This window comes from Tamandua tetradactyla, chromosome X (assembly GCF_023851605.1).
Source record: "Tamandua tetradactyla isolate mTamTet1 chromosome X, mTamTet1.pri, whole genome shotgun sequence".
Taxonomy (NCBI): Eukaryota; Metazoa; Chordata; class Mammalia; order Pilosa; family Myrmecophagidae; genus Tamandua; species Tamandua tetradactyla.
In genome coordinates this window covers 98,374,118-98,395,578 of record NC_135353.1, presented here as the reverse complement: position 1 = coordinate 98,395,578, position 21,461 = coordinate 98,374,118, and the positions used below count along the sequence as shown (strand labels likewise).

Here is a 21,461-nt window from a genome sequence, read left to right as displayed (position 1 = left end):
AAAGAGAAAAAAGATGCATTATTATGAATTAATTCTTTTTTCACATCTTCTGTTTCAGTGGCTAAAATGGATTTGTCTTCAGCTTTTCTTTAGGCCTTGTTACAATGTGAAAATGCAGGATTCTCAAAAGGGACAGGCCTTTGGGAGGTTGCAGATACAACCTTAGTGGCCATCAAGTAAACAACTGGCAACCTTGTTAATAGTGTAATGAAGGTAACCCCTGACTTTTCTGGGCTTCTTTGTTTTGAACATTAGAGACTCTGTGGCCCCTTTTAAGCCATTTATGCAAGCAGAAGCAGTGAAATTTGTTCTTACTGGATCATATTTTTCTTCTTGCAGAGAAAGCCTTCTATTTTCTGCTAGGCACTTCGTTGGAATGGTATCCATATCAATTTGTCTCGGTCACTGAACAGTACTTAGTATGTTATATGGGGAGCTATAAACTTCTGTCATAATAAATAGGTGAACTGCTTTCCCCCACCCCCAAAAAAAAAATTTGGAAGGCTAGCAATTACCTGATTTTTCACGAAGGGAATAATACTACACATACTCTTTCATGTTCTGCTTTTTTCAACTCGTCGATTATAACATGAGCCGTTTTCATGCCAGAACATTTACATCTACCTTATCATTTGCATTAGTGAAAAATGATTCCATGGTGGACACTTACACTGTTTCTGTATTATAGGCAATGTTGTAATGAAGATCATTGTACCTACATCTTTATGTACTTGTTCTATTATTTCCTTCGGATAAATTCTTACAAGTAACATTGCTAGGAATAAGGGAACACTTACTAAAAACTTTTATAGATACTACAAAATTGTCCACTAAAAACAGGACCAGTTATATTTCAACCAATAGTAAAGAAGCTGACTGAAGTTTTCCCACACCCTTAACAACACTGGGCATTAAAAATCCTTTTACTCGGAATAATAAGGGGTGTGGCCAAGATGGCAGCTTAGCAATGTGCACGTTTTAGTTTGTCCTCCAGAACAACTGCTAAAAAACCAGAAACAGTACAGAACAGCTCCTGGAGCCACGTTAGTGACCAGACTCACAGCGTACCCTAGTCTGGACCAGCTGGACTGGCTGTGAGTGCCCCCAGAACCATGTGTTCCCCAAGCCGCAGTGACCGGTGCCCCTCCCCCACATGCTGCTTCCCAGTGGGGAAAGGAAAGAGACTTTAACAACAGCAGGGGCTGAGTCCAACCAAATACAAATTGTGGCACTAATTAACAAATTCTGACCCCTAAAAATAGGCCCCCAGCTCAGGTGAACCTGGTCAAAGCAGAGGTCGCTCATTGGGCTAACGGAAAAAGAAAAAAAGAAAAGAAACAGAGGCTTTTGTGGCTGTGTTTCTACAAAAGCTTGACTGCTTCTGGATCAAGTGTCAGGACTTCTCAGACTGCAACTACCCCAGGCATAGACAGAAACAAAAACCTTCAGGGCTTGTCTCCAGCCTGTGCCTTCCCCAGCAGAGGGGTGAAGCCAAATTCAGGTGGAATCCCTCTCTCAAGGAATTCAGACACCAGGGCTTGGTAATTTGAAGGCATTAAAACCAGCCTACAACCTCTCCTCTGTCCCCACCATGCCCGTATCAGGGAGAGTCTTCCAAAGTTAAAGGTGACGTATCATCTTATGCTGATGGGACCTGCAGGCAGACAAGCGCCACATACTGGGCAGGAAAATTGAAGATATGGCCCAGTCAAAAGAACAAACCAACAATTCAAATGAGATACAGGAGATGAAACAATTAATTCAGAATATACGAAGAGACATGGAAAACGTCATAAAAAACCAAATCAAAGAATTGAGGGAGGATATGAAGAAGGCAAGGAATGAACAAAAAGAAGAAATGGAAAGTCTGAAAAAACAAATCCCCAAACTTATGGGAATGAAAGACACAGTAGAAGAGATGAAAAAAACAATGGAAACCTACAATAGTAGATTTCGAGAGGGAGAGGATAGGATTATTGAACTGGAGGACGGAACATCTGAAATCCTACAAGAAACAGAAACAACAGGGAAGAAAATGGAAAAATATGAGCAGGGACTCAGGGAATTGAGTGATAATATGAAGCGCACAAATATACATGTTGTGGGTGACCCAGAAGGAGAAGAGAAGGGAAAAGGAGGAGAAAAACTAATGGAGGATATCATCACTGAAAAATTTCCCAACTCTTATGAAAGACTTAAAATTACAGATCCAAGAAGTGCAGCGTACCCCAAAGAGAATAGATCCAAATAGACATACTCCAAGACACTTACTAATCAGAATGTCAAAGGTCAAAGAGAAAGAGAGGATCTTGAAAGCAGCAAGAGAAAAACAATCCATCACATACAAGGGAAACCCAATAAGACTATGCATAGATTTCTCAGCCAAAACTATGGAGGCGAGAACACAGTGGGATGATATATTTAAATTACTAAAAGAGAAAAACTGCCAACCAAGAATTCTATATCCAGCAAAACTGTCCTTCAAAAATGAGGGAAAAATTAAAACATTTTCAGAAAAAAAATCACTGAGAGAATTTGTGACCAAGAGACTAGTTCTGCAAGAAATACTAAAGGGAGCACTAGGGACAGATACGAAAACACAAAAGAAAGAGGTGCGGAGAAGAGTGTAGAAAGAAGGAAAATTAGATATGACATATAAAATCCAAAAGGCAAAATGGTAGAAGAAAGTACTACCCATACAATAATAACACTAAATGTTAATGGATTGAACTTCCCAATCAAAAGACATAGACTGGCAGAATGGATTAAAAAATAGGACCCATCTATATGCTGTTTACAGGAAACACATCTTAGACCCAAAGATAAACATAGTTTGAAAGTGAAAGGTTGGGAAAAGATATTTCATGCAAATAACAACCAGAAAAGAGCAGGAGTACCTATACTAATATCCAACAAATTAGACTTCAAATGTAAAACACTTAAAAGAGACAAAGAAGGACACTATGTACTAATAAAAGTATCAATTCAGCATGAAGACATAACAATCATAAATATTTATGCACTAAAATGCTCCAAAATACATGTGCCAGACACTGAAAAAACTGAAAAGATAAATAGACACATCTACCAAAATAGTTGGAGACTTCAATCCCCCACTCTCATCAATGGGCAGAACATTTAGACAGAGGATCAATAAATAAACAAAGAATTTGAATATTACAATAAATGAACTAGATTTAACAGACATTTTTAGGACATTACACCCCACAACAGCACAATACACCTTTTTCTCAAGGGCTCATGGATCATTCTCAAAGATAGACCATATGCTGGATCACAAAGCAAGTCTCAATAAATTTAAAAAGATTGAAATCCTACAGAACACTTTCTCAGATCATAAAGAAATGAAGTTGGAAATCAATAATAGGCAGAGCACCAGAAAATTCACAAATATGTGGAGGCTCAACAACACACTCTTAAACAACCAGTGGGTCAAGGAAGAAATTACAATAGAAATCAAAATCAGTAAATATCTCGAGGCAAATGAAAATGAAAACACAACATACAAAAACTTATGGGACGCAGCAAAGGCAGTGCTAAGAGGGAAATTTATTGCCCTAAATGCCTATATCAAAAAAGAAGAAAGGGCAAAAAATCAGGAATTAACTGTCTACTTGGAAGAACTAGAGAAAGAATAGCAAATTAACCCCAAAGCAAGCAAAAGGAAAGAAATAACAAAGATTAGAGCAGAAATAAAGGAAATTGGGAACATGAAAACAATTGAGAAAATCAATAAAACCAGACGCTGGTTCTATGAGAAAATCAATAAGACTGATGGACCCTTAGCAAGACTGACAAAAAGAAGAAGAGAGAGGATGCAAATAAATAAGATCAGAAATGGAAGAGGAGACATAACCACTGACACCACAGAAATAAGAGAAACAATAACAGGATGTTATGAACAACTTTATGCTGATAAATACAACAATGTAGATGAAATGGACAACTTCCTAGAAAGGCATGAACAACCAACTTTGACTCGAGAAGAAATAGACGACCTCAACAAACCAATCACAAGTAAAGAAATTGAATCAGTCATTAAGAAGTTTGCCAAAAAGAAAAGTCCAGGACCAGACGATTTCACATGTGAATTCTACCAAACATTCCAGAAATAATTAGTACCAATCCTTATCAAACTCTTCAAAAAAATTGAAGAGGAGGGAAGCTACCTAATTCATTCCATGAAGCCAACATCACCCTCATACCAAAACCAGACAAAGATATTACAGAAAAAGAAAGCTACAGACAAATCTCTCTAATGAATATACATGCAAAAATCCTCAACATAATTATAGCAAATTGAATCCAGCAACACATTAAATGAATTATACATCATGACCAAGTAGGATTCATTCCAGGTATGCAAGGATGGTTCAACATAAGAAAATCAATTAATGTAATACACCCTAACAACAAATCAAAGCAGGAAAATCACATGATCATCTCGATTGATGCAGAGAAGGCATTTGACAAAATTAAACATCCTTTCCTGTTGAAAATACTTCAAAGGATAGGAATACAAGGGAACTTCCTCAAAATGATAAAGGGAATATATGAAAAACCCACAGTTAATATCATCTTCAATGGGGAAAAACTGAAAACTTTCCCCCTAAGATCAGGAACAAGACAAGGATGTCCACTATCACCACTGTTATTCAACATTGTGTTGGAAGTTCTAGCCAGAGCAATCAGACAAGAAAAGGAAATACAAGGCATCAAAATTGGAAAGGAAGAAGTAAAACTCTCACAGATGATACGATACTATATGTTGAAAACCCTGAAAAATCCACAGCAAAACTACTAGAGCTAATAAACAAGTACAGCAAAGTGGCAGGTTACAAGATCAACACTCAAAAATCTAGTGTTTCTATACACTAGTAATGAACAATCTGAGGGGGAAATCAAGAAAAGAATTCCATTTACAATTGCAAACAAAAGATTAAAATATTTAGAAATAAATTTACCTAAAGAGACAAAAGACCTATACAAAGAAAACTACAAGAAATTGTTAAAAGAAATCACAGAAGACCTAAATAGATGGAAGGGCATAGCATGTTCATGGATTGGAAGACTAAATATAGTTAAGATTTCAATTCTACCTAAACTGATTTACAGATTCGATGCAGTACCAATTACAATCGCAACAACTTACTTTTCAGAAACAGAAAAACCAATAACCAAATTTATCTGGAAGGGCAGAGTCCCTGAATTGCTAAAAGTATCCTGAGGGAAAAAAATGAAGCTGGAGGTCTCACGTTGCCTGACTTTAAGGCATATTATGAAGCTACAGTGGTCAAAACAGCATGGTACCGGCATAAAGATAGATATATTGACCAATGGAATTGAATAGCGTGTTCAGATATAGACCCTATCATCTATGGACATTTGATCTTTGGTAAGGCAGTCAAGCCAACTCACCTGGGACAGAACAGTCTCTTCAATAAATGGTGCCTAGAGAACTGGACATCCACACGCAAAAGAATGAAAGAGGACCCATATCTCACACACTGTACAAAAGTTAACTCAAAGTGGATCAAAAATCTAAATATTAGGTCTAAGACCATAAAACAGTTAGAGGAAAATGTAGGGAAATATCTTATAAATCTTATAATTGGAGGCAGTTTTATAGATAGACCTTACACCCAAAGCAAGAGCACTGAAGAAAGAAATAAATAAATGGGAGCTCCTCAAAATTAAACACTTTTGTGCATCAAAGAACTTCATCAAGAAAGTAAAAAGACAGCCTACACAATAGGAGACAATATTTGGAAACGACATATCAGATAAAGGTCTAGTATCCAGAATTTATAAAGAGATTCTTCAACTCAACAACAAAAAGACAGCCAATCCAATTACAAAATGGGAAAAAGACTTGAACAGACACTTCTCAGAAGAGGAAATACAAATGGCCAAAAGGCACACAATAAGATATCATCTCACACCCAACAGAATGGCCATTACCAACAAAACGAAAATGACAAGTGCTGGAGAGGATATGGAGAAAGAGGCACACTTATCCACTGTTGGTGGGAATGTCAAATGGTGCAACCGCTGTGGAAGGCAGTTTGGCGGTTCCTCAAAAAGCTGAATATAGAATTGCCATATGACCTGGCAATACAATTGCTAGGTATCTACTCAACGGACTTAAGGGCAAAGACACAAATGGACATTTACACTCCAATGTTTATAGCAGCATTATTTACAATTGCAAAGAAATGGACACAGCCAAAATGTCCATCAATGGACGAGTGGCTAAACAAACTGTGGTATATACATATGATGGAATATTATGCAGCTTTAAGACAAAATAAACTTATGAAGTATGTAACAACATGGATGGACCTTGAGAACATTATGCTGAGTGAGACTAGCCAAAAACAAAAGGACAAATACTGTGTGGTCTCACTGATATGAACTGACATTAGTGAATAACCTTGGAATATTTTGTTGGTAACAGAGACCACCAGGAGATAGAAATAGGGTTAAGATATTGGGTAATTGGAGTTGAAGGGATACAGACTGTGCAACAGGACTCAATACAAAAACTCAGAAATGGACAGCACAATACTATATAACTGTAATACAATTATGTTAAAACACTGAATGAAGCTGCATGTGAGAATGAGAGAGGGAGGAGGGTTGGGGCCATAAATGAAATCAGAAAGAAAGATAGATGTTAAAGATTGAGATGGTATAATCTAGGAATGCCTAGAGTGTATAATAATAGTGACTAAATGCACAAATTTAAAAAATGTTTTTGCATGAGGTAGAACAAAGGAATGTCATTACTGCATGGTGCTGAAAATAGATGGTAATTAATATTTTAAAACATCACCTTATGTGTGAGACTAAAGCAAAAAATGTTTATTTGGTACCAAAAAAACCCTTTTACTCTTTGCTAATCTGATAGGTAAAAAATGATATTACTTTATTACTGGTTAGATTTTAATTTTATAACGTTAAGACTGAGCATGTTTTATGTATTTACTGGCCATTTGCATTACATTTATGAATTGCCTGCTCATGTTCTTTTCCTATTTTTTTCTAATAGATAATCTATCTTATTTTTCAATTGACTTTCAAAAGCTCTTTATGTTTTGGGAGTATTCCCCTTTTTCTGTCCTGTGCATGGAAAATAGATTAATTTAATGAAAATGGACAGCCTCTTAATAGTAACTATTTCAATCTAGGAACATGGTATGCTTCTCTAATAATTAAAACATTTTTCATGTTTCTCATTAGCTTGGTAATTTTTCTCATATAGTATATGCACATTTATTATAAGGCTTATTCACATATTATCTTATCTTCTAGAAAATTAGCCATTTTAATAAGATTTTTTAAATTGTACTTCATATTCTTTTTAAATTTTAAAACTCTCCCATATTTGTTGTTTTATCTCCTTTCTCATTCTCAACATTGTGTTTTTATTATCTCTTTTTTCTTGGCCACAGTTGCTAGACTTTTATCTATTTTATTGATCATTTCAAAGAATCAGAACTTGGTTTTACTTATCAGTTCTATCATTTTTTAAGCTTTTTCTATTTCATTAATTTCTATTCTTATATATACCAGTAGCTTTCTCCAACTTTCTTTTGGTTTGTTTTTGTTCTTTTTCTAGCTTCTTGAGTTGAAAATGCAGATTACATGTTTTCTAATTCTTTTCCTTCTTCTTGTTCTATTTGAAAAAGAAATAAAACAATACAGTTAAAGCTAATATCCCCTTCATTCTCTTTTCCACTTCTCTTTTTTCCTCTCCTTCTCTCGGGAGCTTCTTCATCTCAATTTATTATTTTGTTTTTTAAGTTTAATTACTTGTTTTGCTTTGCATTTAAAAAACTTTTTATTTTGAAATAATTTTAGATACATAGGAAGTTGAAAAATAGTACAGAAAGGTCCTTGTACTATTTATACAGTTTTTCCTAATGGCTAAATTCTACATAATTATAGTAAGTATAAAAATCAGGAATTTGACATTGGTACAATTATGTGTTATGCTGTTTTGAATCTGTTACATACCCCAAAAAAGCCATGTTCTTCTAATCTATTCTTGTGGGGGCAGACCTATTGTTGTCTGGGACCTTTTGGTTTTATTGTTTCCATGAAGATGTGGCCCCTCTCATTTAAATGGGTTGTAATCTTTTCCTGAGCCCTTTATGAGAGAGAGCCGAGAGAGGCTGAGACAGAAATGCCCCAGGAGATGCTAAGGCAGGACCCACAGAAACTCAAAGAGCCAGAATCTGGAGAAGGCCGAGGGAAGCTAAGAGACAAAACCCAGAGTTTGCCCCAGAGAAGCTCAGAGAGAACCCACAGACACTTAAAGAGAGAAAAACACCTTGGAGACTCTGAGAAGACCCACAGAATGCAAAGAAAAAGCCACTGGAATTAGAAGCTGAAAGCAACAGAACCAGGAGCCAGGACCAGGAGACACCTGCCATGTACCTTCCCAGTTGACAGAGTTATCCCTGATGCTAGTGGCCTTTCTTCAGGGTCCAGGTATCATCCTGTTGATGCCTTAATGCAGACATTTTCATGGCCTTAGAACTACAAATTTGCAATCCAATAAATCCCCTTAAAAAAACCCAGCCATTTCTGGAATATTGCATTCCAATAGCTTTACCAAATCAAAACATGTGGGTACATTCCTATGCCATTTTATCACATGTATAGATAGGTTCGTGTAGCCACAACAGCAATCAAGATACAGAACTAATCCACCAATGCAAATATCTCCTTTTTACAGTCACATTCAACATTTCTTCCCACACCATCCCTCTGGCAATCATTAATCTGTTCTCCATCTTGATAATTTTGTCACTTTGAGAATGTTTTATAAGTGGAATCATATAGTATGAGATATTTTGAAATAAGCTTTTTTCACTCCATCTAATATCCTTGAGATCCATCCAAATTGTTGCATATATAGATAGTTCACTCCTTTATGTTACTGTAGTATTCCACGGGCATGGATGAACCCCAATATGTTTAACCACTCGCTCACTGAAGTACATGTGGATTGTTTCCAGTTTGTGGCTATTATGAGGAAAGCTGCTATAAACACTAGGGTACACGTTTTTGAGTAAATATACATATTCAGTTCTCTGGAATAAATGCCCTTGTGTGCAACTGTGGAGTTGTATGGGAAGTACATGTTTAGTTTTGTAAGAAAACTGCCAAACTCTTTTCTAGAATGGCTGTACCATTTTACATTTCCACCAGCAATGTATGAGTCATCTGGTTTGCAGCATCCTCACAGCCTTTGGTGTTATTGGTATTTTTACATTTTAACTTTTCTAATAGATGTGTAAACATCAAATCAGGTTCTTAATTTTCATTTCTCTAATGGCTAATGATGTTGAAAATCTTTTCCTGTTTGTTATCCATTTACATACCAACATTTGTAAAGTCTCTTCATATCCTTTGCTCATTTTCTAATTAGATTTTTTTAATGTTGAGCTTTGAGAGTTCTCTATATATTTAAGTGATGATCCCTTTGTAAGATATGTGGTTTACATATATTTACTCCCAGTCTGTATCTTGTCTGTTCATCTTCTTAACAGGGCTTTTTGCAGAACAAATGTTCTTAATTTTTATGAAGTCCAACTCATTGCTTTTTTCTTTTAAGAGTTGTGCTTTTGCTGTCATGTCCATGAAATTTTCATCGTTTCCAGTCCCAAATATTTTCTTCAATAATGACTTCTAAATTTTTTTATAATTTTGCTTTTTTACATTTAATTCTCTGATGTATTTTTTCTTAATTTCTCTGTTAGATGTGTCTCTGATCCGAACACTGAATCTGCTCTTTAACTACTTGTTGAAGTGTACTTTGAAAATCATTGCTTTTTCTTTCTTTCTTTGCATATATGTTATATTTAACAACAAAAAACATTTTTTAAAAAGTAAGCAATTGAATTTAAAAAATCCTAAATAATTCACAAGAATGCTATTAGAGCTAATGAACGAATTCAGCAAAGTTTCATGGTACAAGGTCAACACGCTAAAATCAGTTGTATTTCTGTATGCCATCAATGAACTATCTGGCTCCTCTACATTTCAGGACTTATCTGGTCCAGGGACCCATCTGGAAGTTGTGGGTTTCTGGAAAGTTACCCTAGTGCATGGAACCTTTGTAGAATCTTATCTAATGCCTTAGGTGTTCTTTAGGATTGGCAGGAAAAGTTTTGGTTAGGGTTTGGCAAATCATGATAGGCATCAATGTCTAACTGAAGCTTGTGTGTGAGCCTCTCAGTTTTATTTGAAATCTCTCAGACACTGATGCTTTGTTACACTTCTTCCCCCCCTTTTGGTCAGGATGGCATTGTTGATGGTGCTAGGGCCAGGCTCATCCCTGGGAGTCATCTCCTACATAATGGGGAGGGCAATGATTTCAATTGCAGAGATGGGAGAGAGAGAGGCCTCATCTGTGCAACAAAGAGGTCTTCTGGACGTGACTCTTAGGCATACTTACAGGTAGGCCAAGCTTCTCTGCTACATACATAAGCTTCACAAGAGCAAGCCTCAAGATCAAGGGCTTGGCTTTTGTTTGACACAGTATCTGGAGTGTCCTCAGTGGTAAAGTTTAATAGATCCCTATTTTTGATCCCATCCCTCAAGGGACTTAGTCCCTTATTTTATTTCTGTGTGCTGTCTGTCGGGGGTCACATTTCATTCTTTTTCCATGTGAATATCCCCTTATTACAGTGCCATTTGTTGAATTTTTTGTTTGTTTGGTTGGTTTTTCATATGTTTGTTTGTTTGTTTGGGAAGTGCATGGGCTGGGAATCGAACCCAGGTTTCCTGCATGGCAGGCAACAATTCTACCCCTGAACTACCTTGCACCCCCAAGTCCCTTATTTATTTATTTATTCTTTACATAGGCAGGCATCGGGAATTAAACCCAGGTATCAGCATGGCAGGTGAGAATTCTGCCACTGAGCCATCATTGCACCGCCCATCCCTTATTTTTTAAAATTAATATTTGAATGGTGTTTTATGGGCTAAAGTTGAAGAAATGCAATATACCAGAAATAAGTTGGCTTTTACAATAGGGGTTTATTAGCTTATAAGTTTACAAGTTCTCAGGCCATGAAAATGTTCAAATCAAGGCATCAAATGGATGATACATTCTCCATGAAGACAGGCTACTGATGATCCTCAGCTATTCTGTCAAGAGGCCAGGCACATGGCAACATCTGCTGGTCCTTCTCCCTTAGGTTTCATTGCTTTCAGCTTCTCGCTGCTTCATCTATGTTTTTTTTCTGAGCTTCTGATTGTGTCCATCTTTCTCAGTTTCTCTGTGGCTTTTTTCCCCCTCTGTTTGCTTTCTGTCATTTATTCATTTATAAATAGGACTTCAGTAAGAGAATTAAGGCCTACCTTGAGTGAGGTGGGTAACATCTCAAGTTAAGATCCTATTCACCAAAAAATCTTACTTACAATGGGTCCACACCCACAGGAGTGGATTAGCTTTAAGAACCTGTTTTCCTGGGGTCCATATAGCTTCAAATAATCACATGTCATCTCCATGATGCTGTTCAGTCTACATAATGAGTTTTTTCATTTCAGTTATTGTATCTTTTTTAGTTTTAAAAATCTGTCTGGTACTTTATACCTTCTAATTTATTTTCTCGGACTCTGTGTATTTTCATTGTTTTCAAGTGTGGTTATAATTGGTCATAAAAATATTTTCATGATGGTTGCCTCAAAGTCTTTGTCAGATAATTCCATCATCCGTGTCATCTTGGTGGTGGTATCTGTTGATTGTCATTCCTCCTTGAAATTGAGATATTCCTGGTCCTTTTATATGGAGTTATTTTCTATTGTATTCTGTAAATTTGGAGTGTCATATTATCTCTGGATCTCATTAAATCTTCTGTTTTAGCAAGCCTCCTCTGACACCATAACTTTTACCATCCTTTCCCTTTCTGGCTACTTATATTGTTATATTTGAAGCAAGTTTCTTATAGATAGTATATTGGTGGGTCATTTTTAGCCACTTATTCCATCTCTGTGTTTTAGTTAGTGTATTTAGACTATATGTATTTAATGTAATTATTAATATATTAGGGTTTATGTCTACGATTTTATTTTTTTTCCTGTTTGCTCCCACTGTTCTTCATTTCTTCATTTTCTTCTTTCTGCTTTTTTGTAGATTACTTGTGCCTTTCTAGAATTTCTTTTTTATTTATCTATTGTTTTTTTTAGTACATCTCTTTGTTCAGATTTTTCAATGGTTGCTCTAGGTATTACATTATACACATGTAATTGTTTATAATCTACTAGAGTTGGCATTTTACCAGTACAAGTGATATGTAGAAACCTTACCTCCTTCTATTTCCTTTGCTTACAATGAGAAGCACATCTGACAATGTTGTGAGTTTTGCTTCAACCTTCAAAAATAATTTTGAAAAATCAAGGAGGAAGTTTATTGTATTACTCATATTATTAATCTTTCTATTGTTATTTATTTTTTCCTGATGTTCCAAGACTCTTCCTTTTATTATGTCCTTTTGACTTTATGAACTTCATTTAACCATTCTTTTTGGGCAGAACTGCAGATAAATTCTTTTGGCTTTCCTTCATCTGGGAATCTCTTTTCCCTTGATTCCTGAAGTATATTTTCACTGGTTGCAGAAATATTGGTTTAGTTAGTTTCTTTCAGCACTTAAAAAATGCTGGGTCATTTCCCTTGGGCCTCCATGCATTCTGATGAGAAATCTGCTATTGTTTCCCTTATAGGCAAGACTTCATTTCCCTATTTCCACTTTCAAGAGTGTTTTCTTCTTCTTTAGTTTTCAGGAGTTTGATGATGATATATCTGGCACAACTCCACGTTTTGAGGTTGCTCAGTTTTTGAATTTGTAAGTTTTGCCTTTTGCTGCTTTTCCAACCATTATTCCTTTGAATATTTTCTTCAACCCCATATTCTTTTTCCTTTCATTCTGGGACTCCTATAACATGAATGTTAGATTTTTTTTGTTATTAGTATCATAGGTTCCTGACGCTCTGTTTAAATTTTTGTCAATTTTCTCCATTGTTCAGATTGAATAATTCCTATTTTTGTGTCTTCAAGTTCATTTTGTCATCTCCATGATGCTGTTCAGTCTATATAATGAGTTTTTTCATTTCAGTTATTGTATTTTTTTCAGTTTTAAAATTCTGTTTGGTACTTTATACCTTCTAATTTATTTTCTTAGACTTTGTATATTTTCATTGTTTTCAAGTGTGATTGTAACTGGTCATAAAAATATTTTCATGATGGTTGCCTCAAAGTTTTTGTCAGACAATTCCATAATCTGTGTCATCTCGGTGGTGGTATCTGTTGATTGTTATTCCTCCTTGAAATTGAGATATTCCTGGTCCTTTTATATGGAGTCATTTTTTATTGTATTCTGGAAATTTGTAGTATCATATTATCTCTGGATCTTATTAAATCTTCTGTTTTAGCAGGTCTCCTCTGACATCATCCCATCAGGGATGGGGGTTGCTGCCTTGTTACTGTTGTGTAGGTGTGGAAGTCCAAGCATTCCAATTGGACTACACTGACACTAGTCTGGTTGGGAGGGAGAGGGGTGCCCTGTTATGGCCTCCACTGATACTGACTTAAGGTCAGGCAGAGATGAAAAGTTTTAGTTATTTACTGAGTATTCTCTGACACTATCATGAAGGGGAAGGCGCTTGGTGAAGGTAGAACTGTAGAGTACCCACACAGCATTTGCCAACAGGGGTAGGAGTGGGGCTACAGTTTATTAGGAGTTATTGTTTAAAAGTTTTCTGTCTTCCCAGGCTGCCTCGATCTTGGTTCTTTGGCTACAGAGAGCAGGCTTTCTTTGCTTTTTGTTTTGTTTTGTTTTGTTTTTGATGTACATCCATTTGTGTTTCAGAGATACCAGCTTCTTTAGCATTCATAACAGGATATATGAGGCAAAAGGAAAACCTAGGAAACTTACCACTACGTAATTCTTCAAATACTGATAGCACTAGCCTGTCTGCCTTCTTTCTACCTTTCAGAGTCTTCATATGTTTATTTTATATACAATGTCCAGGTTTTTTAGTATTTTTTTAAGCTTTTCTTAGGAAGAAGAGGACTAGGGATAAATGAGTCTACTCTATCATGTCTTGAAACTGGAATTCTTTTTTTTTTTAAAGTAAAAGTCTTCAAGGGCATGAAATTTCCTGCATGGTTCCTTGGCTCAATGTCATAGGTTTTGACACATAGTAGTTTCATTATACATCTTTAAAAATTATAAAATTTCAGAGATTGAATTCTGGCATGGAAGCATGAGAAACCCTACAGACCAAGACTCCCCACAAAAACTGGTGAAAATTATTTTTTAAAAAACAACAACTGGGGTGCAAGGATGGTTCAGTAGAAGAATTCTCTCCTGCCATGTGGGAAACCCAGGCTCGATTCCTGGCCCATGCACTTCCCAAAACCAAACAAACAAGCAAACAAACAAAAAAAACCCAAAAATACAACAAATGGTGCTGTAATAACAGGATACTCACACGGAACAAAGAATGAAATGTGACCCTTTAATATAGCATACAAAAAACAAAAACAAAAAACTAACAAACAAAAAACTCAACCAACCATGTAAAATCTCTAGAAGTGGTCCTATGGTCGAACAGCAAATAAAGAAGCATAAAGTCAAAAAAAATCTAAAAGGAATATCACTAAGAAAGGCAAGAGTGTATGGTATTTGTTTGTGACTTCTCCCTCACTTTATTCTCTCAGATCAGTGAGGTGGGCACTCCACTTCAAACTACTGCAGTGAATAACACAAGACTCTTTCTCTCTAGTCCCTAGCTAGAAGGCTATCTTTCCAGGAAGAGCAGGACTTCAGTGTCTCGCATTTGGTACCTAGCTGCTTGTTGCTGTGAACAAAGTTCCAAAGGAGTGCAGTCAAGAGAATGGGCTTCCTTCTTCTGTCCAATCCCCATTCACGAAAAGGAGGTTCTGCCTTGAACAGGGCATACTCAGAATACCAGGGCACTGACAGTTCTTCCTGCAGCTTGGGAGACAGTGGATCCATGTCAGAAGAGTACAGCTGAGAGGACCTCAGGCTACTGTCTACCCATCCACAAAGCATTCAACTCCTACAGCCAGATGGTAACTCAGAGAGAAGTTTGTCATTTTCCTACCCTCAGCCCCAGAACCCTGTCAGAGATTTTGTTGGGGGGAGAAGCAGGCCATAAAACAGATAGCACCTAATATCTCTCCAAAGGAACTGACATCATTTGCAACAGAGTATGGAAAAGCTTAACCTAAGAACACATTCAAGAACAGTGGAAGTTGTGCTGAGAGGCAACTGGTAGGAGATTCATGGATCTAATGAAGATACAGCCTAGATAGTAAGCAGCCTAGTTTATAGGACAGAACTGGGGAAAAATACAACTAGGATGAGTTCTCCTTGGGTTAAAACAAAACCAGCAATGAACTCAGAAAATATTCCTTCAAAGAAGCCACAATTTGACTGGATTAATTTGTGAATTAATGTGAGAATTTAAACAAATCTTAGGAGCTGAGAAGAAAAGTCAGCACAAAAACAAACAGAACAAATCAAGATTCTCAGAGAAAGAACAGAGGAAAGGAAGCTCTCTCCTAGAGATGAAACAATTTGACAAAAATACAATATTAAAAATTATACCACATATCCAAGGCAAGAATCAGATGAAGAAGAGCTGAGAAAATCTAAACGTTAAATACAGGCCATTCTAAAAGTCTAGAATACATTAGACCAAGCATGAAAGAAGTGTTTTAAGACAAAGCTAATCAAAATTAAACCCTAGACAAAAGGAAGAAATGGACATTCAGAGTTAATCATCAAGATCATGAGACACCTACACATCAGCAAAAAATTAAAAACCATACTAAGAAAAAGGAATATATGTTACATGCATCAATTTTAATAACACTTTCACTGTTTTGTAACTTCATTCTTCATATAAGCTTGTTATAGAGGTATGTTTATCTTTCTGTACAGAAGTTAATAAATTAGTTTTCATATTCATAAAAAAAGGAAGATATGGCTTAGTCAAGGAAAAAAACTAAAACTTCAGAGGAGAATCAGAAGTTGGAACAACTAATAAGAGATGTTCCAAAATGTACTAAATAGATTCAAGGAGATGAAGGAAAATATGCATAAAGAGCTAAAGGATATTAAAAAGGCAATGTGTGAGCATAAAGAATTTGAAAGTTTGAAAAGAAATGTAACAGAAATTATAGGGATGAAAGGCAAATAGTAGAGATTAAAAATACACTAGAGGCATACAATAGCAGATTTAAAAGAGCAAAATAAAGTATATGTACACTAGAACCCAGGACAACCAAAATCATATAATCAGAAAAAGAGATAGAGAAAAAAAGAAATTGAGCAGGGTATCAGGGATTTGAGTGACAGCACAAAGCACACAGACATGCCATGCATGTCACAGAAGAGAAAGGAAAAGGGGCAGAAAGTATAACTGAATAAATAATGAGCAAAAATTTCTCAACTCTTATGAAAGACTTGAGTACAATGTACTTCAAACAGAATAAATTCCAAAAGACCTACCTGAAGACATATACTAACCAGAATGTCAAATGCCAAAGATAAAGATAAAATTGTGAAAGTAGCAAGAGAAAAGCAATTCATCACATACAAGGGATTTTCAAAAAGACTAAGTGCTGTTCTCATCAGAAACCATGGAGAAGAGAGGGCAGTGGTACAATATATTTAAGGTACTGAAAGAGAAAAATTGCCAGCCAGATATTCTTTATATGGCAAAACTGACATCTAAAAATGAAGGAGAGTTTAAAATATTCACAGATAAACAGAAACTGAGAGAGTTCATCAACAAAAGATCTGCCCAATGAGAACTACTAACGGGAATTCTGCAGGTTGAAAGGAAGAGACAGGATAAGAGTGGCCTGGTGTAGTGTGAAGAAATGAATATCATCGGTAAGGGTAACAAAATGGGTAAATGCAAAATCCAATAGTACTGTATCCTCAACATACAATTCTACTCTAGTTCAAATCAGAACAAGAATACTATTGAGGAAGAAGAAAGCCTATTTCCCAATTATGGACATGTAAAATATAAGGTAGTAAAGTGACACAAAAACAACAGAGGAATATGGATGCAGAGAACATTTATGCTATTGAAGCTAATTTGGTATGTTTCAATTTGCTAAAACTGACAAAATGCAATATACCAGAAGTGGACTCTTAACAATGAGGATTTATTAGCTTAGAAATCTAAGGCCATGAAAATGTACCAATAAAAGCATCAAAAGGATAATACCTTCTCTGAAGTCTGGTTACTGGTAGGTTTGGGATCTTCTGTCACATGGGAAGGCACATGGTGGTGTCTGCTTGCCCTTCTCTCCTGGGTTTCACTGTTTTCAGATTCTGGCTGCTTTGTCTCTCAGCTTCACTGGGGGTTTCTCTGAATCTCATCTCTTGGCTTCTGTATGTGTTTTATCCTCTTATAAATGACTCCAGCAAGAGGATCAAGATCTATTCTTAATGAGATGGATCATATCTAGTTGAAATAACCTATTCAAAAGGTACCACCTACATAGGTCTGTACCCAGAGGAATGGGTTAAAAGAACATGACCCTTTCTGGGATACAAACAACTTCAAACTACCACACTCAATCCTCTGGATCCCCAAAAGACATGTTCTTTCCATATGCAAATACACTTGTTCCTATTACAATATCACAAAATACTTAAATCATTTCAGTAACAATATTGAGTACAAAGTCTCATCAAAATCAGTTATAGGGTATGGTCTGTCCCGGGACAAAGTTTCCCTTCAACTATGGACCTGTGAAACTTAGAATAAGTTATCTGCTTCCAATATACACAGTCAGAAGAGTGATAGGATAAATGCTAAATTAAACACAGGTCAGAGGTCCCAAACCATTCTGAAAACCAGCAGGACATACTTCATTGAATTTCAAGGTTTGAAAGTCATCTAAAGAATGATGTTTTCTCCCCAGGGCTTGATAGGGTGGTAGCCCCAACATTTCCACTGGCTTACAAAGAAGTTCTGCTCTCTCTGAATACTGGATTGAGGATTCAAACATCTCCAAGCACTGGGGTGATGGCTCTGCTCTCAACTCTACCCTCATCAAGCAGCATCAATGTGGCAAACTCTAGACCCCAACCACCTCAAGCATCTGGGTGGCCAGATCCTCAAACCATCAGAAAAGTAAGGTGGTAGCCAGACTCTCCTCAATCTCTGGGGCACAGGCTCAACCTCTCAGAACATGGGGTAGTGACCAGACTCTCCTTAATTCCCAAGAAAACTGTTCCACCCTCCCTGAAGCCTGAGGCAGCAGTACTCTTCCTGAACAATGAAGAAGAAGGCCTGCCCTCTGCAAAGTCTGGGGAAAACTCATCCTATCCATGTGCACTCTCTCTTAGCCTGAGGTGTCTTTGCTCCAGACCGCAGCTTCCATGGTTCTGCTTTATAGCTATTTTTCCTTCATTCTGACCCCTTTAGTCATAGATGGTGGTGGTTCCGTTCATACAGATCTTGCAAAAAATTTGTCAGTTTCACATGCAGCACAAAGGGGTCCCAACAGTCAGACAATAGGACTTTCCACAAAACTTCCTGGATAACTGAATTTTCAATTATGACTCACACTGAAATGGCTGGCTGGTTCCATGTTCATTTAAATCTTCACATGGGGCTCAATCTCCTGAGAATGCACTTTTCAGAAACTCAGAATTGTCCAAACCATCAATTTCTGTCTTTTTTTGTAGCAAAGAGTTCAGTTTTCAGCATATCCCTTTCGTTTTGCATTTTACTATAAGCTGCAAGAAGCCAGGTGGCATTTACCACATTTAATTTGGAAATCTCTTCAGTTAAATATCCAAGCTCATCACTTTCAAATTCTGCCTTCAATCTGACATCAGAATCAATTTTGATGCTACTTTTAAAACAAGGGCTGCCTTTCTTTCAGTTTACAATGACACATTCAATATTTGTGTCTAAGGCCTTGTTAGAAGTATCTTTAGCATCCATACTTCTACCAACAGCCTTTTATATCAATCTCCTCACAAGTCTTCCAGAATCTTCACTTGACCCATTCATAAAACTGTTCCCAGCTTTATAATGGTATTTGCAATGGCAGCACCTTTTTCCTTGTACCAGAACCTATTTCAGTTTGCTTAAGCTGATGAAATGCAGTATACCAGAAATGGAGTGGCTTTTAACAATGGGATTTATGAACTTACAAATTTACATTTCTAAGGTCATGAAAATGTCCCAATTAAGGCATAATCAGGATGATACCTTCTCTGAAGACTGGTTACTGGACAGTTTTGGCTCTTTGGTCACATGGGAAGTTACATGGTGGTATCTGCTGGTCCTTATCTCCTGGGTTGTATTGCTTTCAGCTTCTGGTTGATACATCTCTCAGTTTCTCTGAATTTCATCTCTTAGCTTCTGTATGTGTTTTATCCTCTTATAAACAACTCCAGCAAGAGGATCAAGATTCACCCTGAATGAGGCAGGTCACATCTCAATTGAAAGAATCTAATCAAAAGGTGCCACCTACAATAGGTCTGTGCCCACAGGAATGAATTAAAAAAACATTTTCTGGGGTACATACAATTTCAAACCACCACAGTATCTTTCCAAACTAGTAGGTTATAGATGTAGGTTGTGATATATAAATTCCAGGGAAACCAAAAGAAAGTATTTTAAAAATATAATAGAAACAGAAATGAGAATGGGATCAAATAAATCACAAAAGATCATCTATATAGAAAAGGAGGTTGCAATAAAGAAAAAGAGAGGCAAAAAGAGATGTGATGTTTAAAGACCAAAGGACAAAATTGATGAAGTTAAGTACTGCCTTTATAGTAATAACAATTAATGTTAATGGATTAAATACCCCAATCAAAAGACAAGTTGACAGAATGGATTAAAAAGTATGACCAAGAATATGTTGTTTATAAGAGACTCACCTTAGATCTAAAGACACAAATAGGTTTATAATGAAAGGATGAGAAAAGATATTTTGTGCAAATAATAAACAAAAAAAAGAACTGGGTGGTGGGCGATGGTGGCGCAGTGGCAGAGTTCTTGCCTGCCATGCTGGAGACCCAGGTTCAATTCCTGGTGCCTGCCCATGCCAAAAAAAAAGAACTGGGGTAGTTATTTGAATATCAGATAAAATAGACTTTAAGTCCAAAGCTGTTTAAGAGATGTTTTAGTTTGCTACTAAACTACTGGAACGCAATATACCAGAAATGGAATGGCTTTTAAAAAGGGTAACTTTATTACGTTACAAATTTACAGTTCTAAGGCATTCAGAGAAAGATACCTTGACTCAAGAAAGGACAATGTCTGTCAAATGGGAAGGCATGTGGCTGGCATCTGCCAGACCTTGTTCATGGTCCCATTTTTTCCAGCTTCTGATGCCAGTGGTTTCCTCTCTAAACACCTGTGGGACTTCACTTAGCTCGTCTGGGACCCAATTCTGGGTTCTGGCTTGCTTAGCATCGCATGGGAAGGTATACGATGATGTCAGCTGGGCTTTGCATCTCTAAATGTCCATGTTCAGCATGTGCTCTCTCTGTCAGCACTCAAAGTATCTCCAAATGTCTGTGTCTTTTGTCAGTTCTGAAGGAACTCCAAAATGTTTCCCCCTTTAAAAGGAGTCCATTAAACTAATCAAGACCCAACTTGAATGGAAGGAGTTACATCTCCATCTAATCAAAAGGCCACATCTACAATGGGTGTGCCACATCTCCATGGAAACAGTCTAATCAAAGGTTCTACCCTAAACAATAGGTCTGGCCCCACAAGATGGGATTAGGATTTTCTGGGGCACATAACAGTCTCAAATTGGCACAAGAGACAAAGAAGGACAATATATATTAATAAAAGGGCAATCCACCAAAAAGAATAACAAACAAATATTTATGCACCTAACCAAGGCTCCAATCAAAAGACAGAATATCTAGATGGAAGGTCAATAAGTAAACAGAGAACTTGAATAACATGATAAATGAACTATACTTAACAAATATATACAGAACATCTCACCCCAAAACAGCAGGATATATATTCTTCTCAGGTGCAGGTGATCATTCTCCAGGATGGAGAACATGTTGGCTCACAAAACAATTGTCAATAAATTTAGAAAGATTGAAATCATACAAAGTATCTTCACTGACCATAATGGAATGAAACTGTAAATCAATAACAGATGGAGAATGGAAAAACTCACGAATACATAAAAATTAAATAAAACTCTTAAACAATCAGTAGGTCAAAGAAGAAATTGCAAGGGAAATCAGTAAATATCTCGGTAAGAATGAAAACAAGAACATAGCATATCAAAACTTTTGGAACACAACAAAGCCAGTGCTGAGAGGGAAATTCATAGCCCTAAATGTTTACCCTAAAAAAAGAAGAAAAAGCTAAAATTAAAG

General features: G+C 36.5%; 1 protein-coding gene across 7 annotated transcripts in view; it reads right to left on the bottom strand.

The window, feature by feature from the left end:
- PHKA1 (phosphorylase kinase regulatory subunit alpha 1) overlaps window positions 1-21,461 on the bottom strand; it is a 323,836-nt gene that overhangs the window by 70,984 nt on the left and 231,391 nt on the right. The gene's annotated exons all lie outside the window — the stretch shown is intronic.